The sequence below is a fragment of the Anneissia japonica genome, unplaced genomic scaffold, assembly GCF_011630105.1.
Source record: "Anneissia japonica isolate Jap-2015-1 unplaced genomic scaffold, ASM1163010v1 scaffold284800_len683186_cov164, whole genome shotgun sequence".
Taxonomy (NCBI): Eukaryota; Metazoa; Echinodermata; class Crinoidea; order Comatulida; family Comatulidae; genus Anneissia; species Anneissia japonica.
The window spans coordinates 544,249-556,708 of NW_022711393.1; positions in this window are offsets into that span (position 1 = coordinate 544,249).

Sequence of the window (12,460 nt, forward strand, 5' to 3'; positions counted from 1 at the left end):
TTTATTACCTAATCCATATCGCCGAAGACTCAAAGTGCCAAGGTGTAAATTACACATATACATTATTAGCATTGTTATTGTTTTTATTATGACTATTATTATTACAATAAAAATATAAAATATCGCTATGAGTTCAACAATCCTTAAAAATTCAGGATTCCTTTTTCCCACAAATAATTACTCCAGTGAACTCCTAGTCTGATAATGAGTGAGAGGTCAACGAAATACTGCCACAAAAATATAATATGAACTTAGGAAATGTAGGCCTATCTATTAAATCTAAAATCTAAATTTAATTATAGAAATTTATATAGCGCTTTTTGCGAATGGATACAAAGCGCTTGGATTTGTGGACTAGGAACTTGTTATATTTCTTAGATGCGTGATGTTTGTAATTAACTTATGTCCACTTGGTTGAATCATTCCAGACATTTATGCATATAAACAAAACGGAATTGGATTTTCATTAATTTTCTATAATAATATAAACTATAAACAACTAAATGAATATACGAATTAATAAATTCTTTTTTCAACATTGTCTATTTTGAGTATTCGTCCGGCATAATTTTGTGGATAAGTGCTTGTGAAAAAGCAAAACAAAACAAACAAATTGCATTTAATTCCAATGGGATCCAACCAACGATCTCTGGGTTTACAGTAACATACATACACCTATGCCAATCAATGCAATACGATTATTACACTGACATGCCATACAATCTTGTAACGTAGGCTCTTCGGTAAATACTCGGGAACTTGTGAACTTGTTTAATTGGAGAAAAAAGGAAAATATTAATCAAATTATTTAGGTCTGGGAGTGCCATTTCCGGCCATATAAGGGCCTCATAATCATAACTTTTCCACCTCAGCCCCATCCATGGTGGGGCCCAGGCGCTATAAGCTCTGCATCTATGAAAGTTTCTCCCTAGGCCCACTCCATTTCGAATTCCTAGATTCGCTACTGTACAAAGTGCGTAGGCCTAGTTTACATTCCTGATTCCGGCCTTCAAAGAAACATAGGCTATACATACACATCCTTGGTGATTCCATGTTTGATGACTAATTCTTTAAAAGCCCCACCTTTTCATTTTATCAAGTACTCACGGTATCTATCTATAAAATTGAGTTTTTCAATGACAGGTCAGGCCATGGTCAACCGATAATTTAGTTTATCACAGATCCGTAAAGGATTCATGGATAATTTTTTATCAAAAGCACATTGCGAGGCCCATACGTGGTAACTGATTTTTTTCCAGTTTTTTTTTCTTTATTGCTTTCAACATATTATAGTATAATGCATAATAAAAAATTCCATCTTTCTAGTAAAAAAAAAAATAGCATTACAAAATCCATAACCAATATTTATAATATACTGTAATATAAAATAAAATAAAATAATTTTTTTACGTGGTAATTGATAGGTAAATAAGCTGAATCGTTAAACTGGGCCTGTCATGGCGGTATACAATTAAAATTGTGAACCTCCATGGGCTTACTAGGCAAAAAATATTATTTATTATTATTTACTGGATATTGCTTCTGTAGTAGTAGAAACTTCCTACAGCTGCCATCAGTCCTTCTTCATTTGAGTGAGGCAATTTTCTCTTGTCACTCGCGAGCATCCTTAGCTCCCCTAGTTTCTTGCTCGTTCTGAGAGTTCCCATCGTTGCCTCCTTGAGGTCTGCTCGCAGCGTACTGAGTAACAAAAATACCTCACTGAAAAACAATCAATTTTAGAGATTCATACATTTCAGGCTTATTTTATAAATTTTATTGTCCCCATAAATACAGGGGTCCCAAATTGGAAGCAGGGGGAGGGGAGGGGTACTGTATTAAAATCAATTATTAAAGAAGCCTTTAAGGGCCTCGCCCCTGGACCACCACCTCAGCCCTACCATGGTTGGTGCTGAGGTAGGAAAAAATATTATTATGGCACCTCTAGATGGCCGGAAATGGCACTCTCAGACTTAAATTGGATTATGATTAATTTCTCTCCATTTTCTTAATTTTGAAAAATTAGGTGAGGAGGGGTGGAAGTGGGCTTCTCCCTTGAATCCGCCACTGATTTGGTTAATGAGCTGTCGTAAACATTTACTTTTATTTTGCTCCACATTGTTAAACACATTGGCAATGACTTCCTTGAGACAATTGATAATAAAACAGTGAAAACCTGCTCATATTATGAATGTGTGGGATATGGGTTAATTTCCGGGAAATTTTTGCTTGCTTGTGGTAGTGCGGGAGGCCGTGTAAATAGATATTTTTAAATACATTTTAATACATGCATATAGGCTTATATATATATATATACCTGAGTACCTGATGATGACCTATGGTCGAAAGTACTAGTACAATAAATATTTTATTTTTGAGACAGATACAGAACTTTGTTTGACTTCTTGGAAGTAATATTAGGCATGGTGACCTTGGAGGTAGGGTACATACCGTATTCTTGATACATTTCGTATAATGTGTTATCTGATGTAGACAAGCACTCTGAATGTTGCATGACTCACATTATATTGCCCTTTATGTCAAGAAATTGCAAGAAACGCGATAATTTCTACTGCACAGGTGAATATTTTTTATTTTTTTTTGCGCATATTCAGTAAATTTACATTTATTATAAATAATACCATATCTTTTATGTATCGTATTATTTGTAAAACTGTTTAATGAACAAGCTGTTATAAGTCATAAGTTTTAATATTGTAGTTATAGTATGATTTTCTTCGTACTGCAAAAACAAAGAAAATGGAATGGAAACTGACATGTATATAACAGGACGACGAGTTTTCCTCCGGATGCTTCTTTCTAATTCACCTGGTGATTTCTGTCTAGCTCCACGAGCCTTTTACTTAATGCAACATTTTGAACCTTTAGCCAGTTTGATGATAACATGAGAAACATTAAATTATTGCAAGTAAAATAAATCCAAGATTGAATGAGTCTATTTCCGAGACTTTACTATACAACATGTATTTTGACTGTTACAGAGGCATCAAATAAATTCACAAAGAGACTGAAATTAAGGTTCTGGTGATAAATAATGTTTATTGAGTAAAGTGAAATCAACTGCACAACGAACACACGTAAAATTAAAAGCGAACAAGAAGTTACGGTATTAATTCAGAAATCACAATGGGATTAAGGCCATTATCAAATGGGAATGGGTGGGTGGGAAAAATATTAAAGTTTACTTGGAGAGAGAATGTGACGTGACCTCTGTCAGTCAAAACAAGATTGAGCCCTCAATCTTTTCATTTTGTTTATTACCATCACCACCACTAATAGGCCTACTAATAAAGTAGTAGTAATTTATTATTAATATAACAATATTGTTACTATAATCATAAAGGTCTGTGCTATAATCATCATCATCACCCCCTTCACCATTAAACACTATGGAAACTAATTAATAAACAGGAACAACCTCATGGGGGCGCGCTTGTTGAATATATATTTATCAAGGGGAGTTAACGTGCAGTTCCTTATTTCCTTTCATTGACTAATCGGATCAATGTAAGTTGATTCATGGTACAGTATTCTGTTAAACATAAATGCCTATCTATACAGACCGGTGATGCACTAGGCCTAATAAATTACCTCGGGAGAGAAAAGAATGCGATGTCGTTGATTAGGCCTACTGTCATCTCTTACCATCACGCATGAGTAGGCCTATTGAAACCAGTTGCCTATTTCAATACAGTCGACGGCCCTTTTGGTTCTTACCACGAGTTCAGATTTTAACCTTTACTCATTTAAAACGAAGAAAATTCTTACATTGTTTAGAATTTAAAAACAATATACTTCTGATGTACGGTATTTAATACAAAGTTTACAATATTAAAAAAAAAGGGGGAAAAAAAGCGCAGCAGCAATCCTTGTCCCCTCATGTGTTGTGTCTGTCAGCGCCTGTCACTGTCATTCGTCGAACGTTAGTAAGCTTAACTACTTAACCTAACTTACCTTTACTACACTATCTATCTTATCTTAACTATCTTATCTAACCCGCTATAGGGTCTAGCTCTATGACCGTGCCCTGTCCGATTGCCAAGCCCGTGTGGCGTGCCCTGTCCGTGTGCCATCCCGATGGCGTGCCCTGTCCGTGCCGTGCCCGGGTCCGTGTTCGGTGCCGGTATCTAGAACCAGTGTCTAGAATTTCGTAAATGCATCTCTGTACATTGAGCCAATTTTGGTACATGTTGATTTGTAAGTATTTAACCACTCTTATGTTTACTTTTTAAAAGAAATATTTAGAAAAAAAAAATGTTGTTTTCTAGAGAGTCGAACTTGATAACTCCGGTGTGAAATCCTACATCGATAACCATTACACTACTGTACGAGCGAACTTCAGAGACGTGTTAAATATGGAAATCTTAAACTATAATGTTTTACACTTGATAATAAAATTGTAAAAAGACTTGACCTCGGTAAATACAAAGCTAAATCCGTACAAATTTATTTTTATTTATTCAAAGATGAATATTTAAAAATTAATAATCGATATTAAATTTACATTTACATGTAAAGCCGTATATGAACTCGGCAGGGCCGCCAAGGGGAAACGGTACAGGGGAAAGGTTGATGTGGGGAATGTGTAGGCCCACAGTTACTGGCGTGAAGCGTGAGCAACATTGAGCCGAGGGCGCAAACTTTTTTAGGGGGAGGGGGGTCTGTCAATCTAGAGTGGCCCGTTATTAGGGAACCCATGTTGTGGCTCCATAGGATAGTAGTTATTATTTTTGAATGATAAAATATTGAAAAAAAATATGCTACCTGCAATTTCTATTGGCCCCCCCCCCCCCTGGTAAACTTGTTCCACGGGGATCTTCCCCAACTCTGCCAATACCACCTCTTGGTAGCACTGGAACTCGGAAAATCGTTTTCCAGTTGTTGTTCAAAACGCCTTTTCACTAGGCCTACATTATAACTCATACAGAACGCAGGACTAAATTTTAAATCGAATTCGTGTTTTCAGCTAAAAAAAACAAGTACCGGTATTAATGTAAATAACTGGAAAATTTAGTTTGTTTAAAGTGCTTATACATCACACATCATTCTACAGACTGTTTAATGCTAATTCAATGTTCAGTAATGAGAGAACACAATGATTGTATGATGAGTATTCCTCAGGGGCGGATCCATAATTTTTCAAACAGGGGGCGGGGGTGGGTGGGGAGGCACAAAACATATTCAGAATTGATAAGTGAGGGCGCTAATTTAAATTTTAAAATTTAGTGGCAAAAGGGGAGGGGGGCGCACGTGTCTCCGTACCCCACTATTGGATCCGCCCCTGAGTATCTGAATGCTATGCCAGGTGGATATGGAAATGCGTTAATTGTTTTAAGTAATAAATTGTTGTTGTGCTGCATTTAGATAATAGCTCGGTTCTTTTGTTTAGTATTGACTGTTTTTCCTGAATATATTATGTGAAACTGTGTGATCATGAGTGGATTTCCCGCACGATTAAAATCCGTAACGGTACTGGGTTTGGTCTACAGGAAACAGGCGATTCAATTCTTAGAAGAATACTTTTTTATGGAGAAAGTGTAGCCTACCATTTTAGCAAGGCTTGCCATGTCGAAACGAACTCCGGCTATATAAAATTGATTCGAAGATGGAAAATATTATTCTTGTTAATGAATAGATGAGGATTACTACGGTGCTTTGTCCATTTGTTATTTACCTAATCGTCGTAATCTACGTAAATTTACTTTAGGTTATATTTAATTAATTAAAATTGTTTAGGTATTTATTTGAAAAATATATTATATGAAATAATGTAATCGTTAAACTTTATAATAATATTTAATAATATTTAAATAAAGCAATAAGTAAATATTATATTATAATGGGATAAACCCATAAAAACAACAAACGGCCACATAATGCAAAACAATTTAAAATTTCAACGGAACAGTGGAGAAAATCCGATCAGAATCACAAAATAAACTAAGTATCCACTGGAAAAAATCCCAATATTTACAGACGGATCCGTCTTGGTTCCAGAGATACAAAGAATATATTTTTAACACTCTTAACGCGTGCTACGAAATTCTTACCAGAAAAAACTAGTCGGCCAATTCGTGAACAAGTTCGGAGATCTATACACTCTCTACCGCGCATCAATGGCGGCCCACAGGATCTCAAAAGAAACCTTTAATAATAGGCATATATTTAATAGGCAAATGGGATAAACCTATAAAAACAACACATGGCCACATAATGCAAAACAATTTAAACGGAACAATAAAGAAAATCCGATCAGACCTAAGTATCCACTGAAAAAAATCCCAAAATACTTGCAGACGGATCCGTTAGAGGCCTCATCAGTGCAGCAGGGTATAGACCAAGGCGAAACGTTCCACCAGTTTAGGCAGGGCCCAGACTAATTTTTGATCCTACTTGGTTTGGCCAACGGGGTGGATCGCAATCACATGACTTAACCGGCCATGTTGTCACCTCTTGGTCACCTAAACAAAACATTGGCCAGCTACAAACTAACGCGATAGGATAGGAAGTTAGCAGTTATGATAGATGATTAATGCTATATATGTGAAATACCGTTATGTTCGGTTTGGGGTTGCCGAAATCGATCCAACAAAGGAACAAAAATGTATCAATTTCCTTATATTAGAAAAAAAGGAGGAGGATTGGAAATTTTATTTAAAATTTGAATGGCGTTCTTTTACGTTTAATCAACCTTGTATGTTTTGTAAAGTATACCCAAAACGATTCAATGAATCAGGAATATACTATTTCTGATTTTTTTAAATTATATTTTCATTGTTCATTTTTATTATTCATTTTTTAAAATTTAATTTATTTATTTATATATAGACCTATATATATTTTTTAGTTAAGACATCATTCTTCTATGTCGAGACCTTCATACAACATTACATTCTTCTCATTCATAAGATGTAAGGGTGTCTACAAAATGAAGACCGAAGACCTAAAAAATGAAGACCTCCACTAGAATAACATTAAATTGATTCAGATTCAGGCAATAATGTGCTAGAGAGATGATATTATGTATACATAGCATGAAATGATTTTTAAAATTATTTTTGTCACGATTAAGAGAAAAAAAAATGTGGACCTTTCTTCGTTTTCGGGTCTTCGGTCTTCGTTTCGTAGACACTTGTGATTAAGGTGTGACTTTGATAATCGATCCCCTCATCATATGTGCTCATTTATAAAACAAAATCCTTGTTTTAAATATCTTCATAATGACTAGTCTCTGTTTAAAAGTAACACTTCCAACCTAACAAGGGACGAGGCCATTATATTTTTTTTGCATATTTAAGCTAATTTTCATATAAACAGGACATGTGACCAGTGTGATTTCTGAAATGTTATCCCCTCATCATATGTGTTCCTTTTATCAAAGAAAAACTCTTGTTTGCAATATGTTCAGATTGTCTAGTCTGCTATTTAAGGTAGCACTTCCCGTAAAAAAGGGGTGTAGCCCCTTTTTTGCATATTTAAGTTAATTTCCATATGAACGGGACTTGTGATTAAGGTCAAATTTCCGAAATTTGAAAAAGGGGGCGTGTCCATTTAAAAATGGGTGTGGTCATTTTCGGGCTGTTCGTCCCATGTTGTTCCTAGGGTTCATATTAGTCTATAATAGTTGAGATGTTCTCTCCTAAATTAAGTGCATACAAATCTTAGTCAGATCCTCAACTAATTCTACTAAGTGCGTGGTTGGCTGGGTTATTTTGGTGGGGAAAGGGAAATTTTCCCTGCTGAATTGATTCTCGAACGAGATAACGAAAGTTCTCTATTGACTTAAGCTACTGCATACACATTTTCCCCTGAATTCGTTATCACGCATAGACTTGCGCTAAATGCGTGGCAAATTTATGATCACGTATGTGTTTTTGTAAAATGCGTATTTCATCCAAAATCACTTTGAAATGCGGGACCGTCCCCGCGCACGATGCAAAACGGTTGGTAACTATGCCATAATACAAGTGTTAATTCACAAGACATTTGGATATCATCATCATGTTGCAATGCAGGATATAAGACTTCTCGGGTCTCTGTCTTAACTCAACTAAACTATTGAAGAGTTTCTTCACCTTTATAACTGTTAGTTTCACTATTAAATCTAAGTAATGTATAACATATGTAAATATAAATAAGATAGGAATATCAGAGCATGTCCTAACACATATCTTGTGTCTATAAAACGAAGACCCTTGAAAATACAAACCGACGTCCAAAATATTTCGTAATTTTAATTTTGTGACTGCCTGGTTTATTATCATTAAAATAAAAGACAAAAAATAGGGGTCTTCGTTTTTGGGTCTTCGGTCTTCGTTTTATAGACACTCGGATTAAGATTGGAAAATCCATAGACTAAGTACCGTACAGTATTGCAGTAGGCCCTACATAGTATAGGCACTGAATTGTTTTCATTTCTTTTTGTAATTACGGCCTTATTCCTACCGCTAAAATAAAACTAACTATTATGGCCTATGTATTATTTCACCCTGTGTAGGCCCCATAAATTGATAATATTCCAGAAATCCTAGTTTTGGAAAGAAAAACACACAGGGACAACTTAAATTCGTTGCACCATGGAGGAATTAGTTGTACGGACTGTATTTTACTATGCTGTGTTATTACAATGCAAAATTAAGGCAAACAATTCTGTGTTTTGTTTTGCCTCCTCACCTAGTTCATCCGCATGGAATATAAAAAGTGCTGCCAAAGATTGATAATGAAAGACAACCAAGTTACAGAGTATGCCACGGTGGTAGGGGAGGCTGAAATTGCTTAAAAATTCAGAAAAAGTAAGAGCAAATTGAGGCTGAGGTAAAAATGTCAAATGATGAGGTTTTTATATTAAAAAAAATGAAAAACTGCTGTTCCATATTTGCAGCAGGTGTGACTATGTAATACCCGCTATAACACAGTTAATTAATACAAATTTGTAAAATTTCCATGTTTGAAAAGTTCGTAAAAATAAGACCAAACAGACCTAGGCCTACTAGGCTAAGTACATTTTGAGCCTGGATCGGTCAAAAATAAGAACACTGAGCCTGTCCAAAATTTTTATTTAAAAAAAAGTGTATCGAGCCCACGGCGGAATTCAATCATTAATCCACTTTACAGCGGTGGCCCACAGTAAACACTTGGGCGCGATAACCCCGGGCCGAATTGCCGTCGTCGGCGTAAAGTGCCTAGGTGTGGTGACCAGGACCAACCTGCTGGCAAGGACTGTGGTAGTCCTACCCTAATTGCTAAGCATAGTGAAAGTCAAGGAGGTATGGCTTTAACTGTACTTATTTTACGAAGGAAACATCTTACCTTAAATTTCAGGTAGGCCTAGGTACTACACCAAAACAAAAACGTTTACGTTTAGGCCCACAGGCCCTATTATTAGGCCTAGTCCTAGTCTACGACTGTACCTAAAGCGTGTATGTGGTTCGAGAAAACGTTTTGCTGGAATACCACCACCTTTTATTTTATTTTTATTAATATATTTTTTATTTTTTTTTAAATATATTTTTTATACCTTTTATTTATCTTTTTTTTTTCTCTCTTTAGATAGAATGTAAAACCGCCCTCTACTAATTGTGAATAATTAATAAAATATATTTGCATATATCTAATTTGAATATTTTTATAATCTTTTATTGTTTTTTTCAAATAAAACGGACAATTATTTTGAATATTTAATAAAAACTTTAAATATATATTTATTAATAACAATTATTTTCAATATTTAAGGTTTTCCTACTTTAAAAAATGAGCTTGAAATTAATTTGACACCATGGCCATGCGTAATGTTGACCCACAGCTGTGTATATTATATGAATATGTTTTTTTAATTAGGTTACCTGCCTCTTTTCTCGAACGGATTCCGATCTAGTTTACATTCTGAGCGCTTGGCCATATTTTCGAGGTGTACGTCGTTTGTTTGTACTACTAGCGAGTATTCGCGGGGGGAGCTTCCGGCAAGTTCGGAGTTAGGTAGTCTCAAGATTCGACTGACAGGTACTTGATAGTGCTAGGTTCTCCGCATTTATGGCTTAGGGGTCGCGGTGCTTTCCTCCCTCCGTTCAGTTGTTTCAAATTGGGACCGAGTTAGTGAACCCTATAGTTAATGGTCTTGCTTGGTGCATAACCTTGCATGGAATGGATAGGGATAGTCGGGGAGGAATGACTAGGGCGCCGATTCCTGGCCAGGGTGAAAGCTCGTTTTGCTATATTTTTTCTTATCTTATTATATTTTTTATTGCTTAAAGGAACACGTACAGGATGAAAGTTTTAGATACAGTAATCGGTAATTATAGAGGGCAGCAATCATGTTTTAATAAAGGTCATACGTTAATTATTTTTTATCATCGGTAGCGTACGTTTACTAGTTATTGAAAGATTCAATTGATTTTATATCGATGAATCTACTTAATTGACATTAAGTTAATTGTAATTGTCGGTGTATCTTTGCTGTGAAGATTAAAACCTTATATGTTTTAAAGAATAACAAACAGCTACATACTGTAATCTCCTTCTCAATAATACCTCCATGCTGTAATCAAGGTAATTCAACAGAAGGACGCACATCTCCGCTCTCGAACATAGCGCGTGCGTACAGTCCTTTGATCTTTACTGTGGCATCGACAATCCGATAGTAGTTACGAGTACAGCTGTCAATTATTAGTCTATGCGTGCCATTCGTTTTATGGTGTTAGTTTTTATTTTATTAATTTTGGGTACTTCGCAATGTTACATCTGATTTTTTATGATCGCGAGCTTGTTCAATGCTTCTATAAACTGCAATTTGATTTGTGCAAATTGACGAAGAATATGAAAAGTTATAGCAATTTAAAATTTACGAATTTTATAAAATTTCATGTTCTTATGTAACATTAATCTGTCATTTTGACAATATTGGCATAAGATGCCGAAAATGAACATTTAAGTATATACAGAACATTTATTAATTTTTTTCTGCGAAGTGAGTCTCATGAACGACAATTCACCACAGTTTCGGTAAAATTAATGTTGAAATGAAGGATATAATTTCAGTCTAATGTTAGTGCAAAATATCATTAGGCCTTTGTAATCACCGCACGACGCGCGATTATCATGGCAACTAGCACGCGCGTGGGTAATTCGTCACGTACGCTGACGGTTTATGGTCTGATTGCTATGGTTTTTGTGACGTGCAGCGTGCAGGGACGCACGTGCGCCTAGAATGTCGATGCCAGAGTTATAACCTTTGATGTCCCGAGATGTGCGTCCTTCTGTTGAATTGCCTTGATCCTACGAACTAGTCAGCGTCGGACAGGGGGTCAAGACCTGTCCGACGGGAGGGGAAATGTTTTTAAATGTTTTTAATCTATTGCTATAGCTAGGCCTACTGTGTTCATTACATTTTAATTAAACATTTTAATTTTTAGGTGTAAAAATGGGCAGTTACGCCCCTTTTTCCCCCAGTTTTTAAATATTAAAAAATCTGTATCTCATTCACCGTTCCCCAGTTTTTCGTCAAACAACTTTTTTCTGTTTTAGAAAAATCAGTTCTACAACATATCAAATTTTTTTTTTCCCTTCGGAGCCTGACTTTAAAGGCAGTCCTTTAAACTGAAAACCGCTCTAATTTGTCAAGGAGTTTTGTTAGATGGATTTCTTGAACGTGTGAGAGTGTGTCTTGACTTTTCTACCCTACCCCAGGAAATGTGGACCGTGGTGATTTGGGCGTTAGGAGGTGGGGGTGAGTACTCGTCGCACCCCACCCCCTGTGTCCTGATCCATCACCAGTGGCGGTGCCAGGATTTCCCTGACGGAGAAGGTGTTATCCCTGACAAGAAAAAAGCGGGCGTGGTCGGGCGTCGCTAAAAATCTTTGGAAAGTGGTCCTGGTGGGGGGGGGGGGGGGGAGGGGAAGCCCCCCCCCCCCCCAAAAAAAAAAGGGAAATAGGGGGAAAATATGTCAATTTAGGGGTTTCAAAAGCTTATTTATTCAACTTTAGAGTCTGTAGTATATAAGCAATACATACCGTATAATTGTTTTTCTCCATTGACGAATTGTGTTTTTTCTCCCCGACAGGTGGGTTCGGGGGACGAAAATCCTCCCTGACAGCCTGTAGCCCCCTAGTCTTCCGTAGAGCCGCCACTGTCGACCACATCAGAAAGCCACAATAGGGAGATAGTAAGTAGACTTATAGTATTTCTTGAGAGAATTTGAATAGATTAAGGAATGAGGTACCATTGTCAACTGATGAAACTTAGTAACATTATAAACGCTTTCTGTCTTTGCAGGTATTTGTTAACTTGGTATAGATGCAAAACTTCAGCACTACTGGATTTCTCTTTTTCTTTTCATAATTTGAGAGTTATTTTAATAAGAAAAATAATAATATGTCCTATATATATATATATATATATATATATATATATATATATATATATATATACGTACATATATATACATA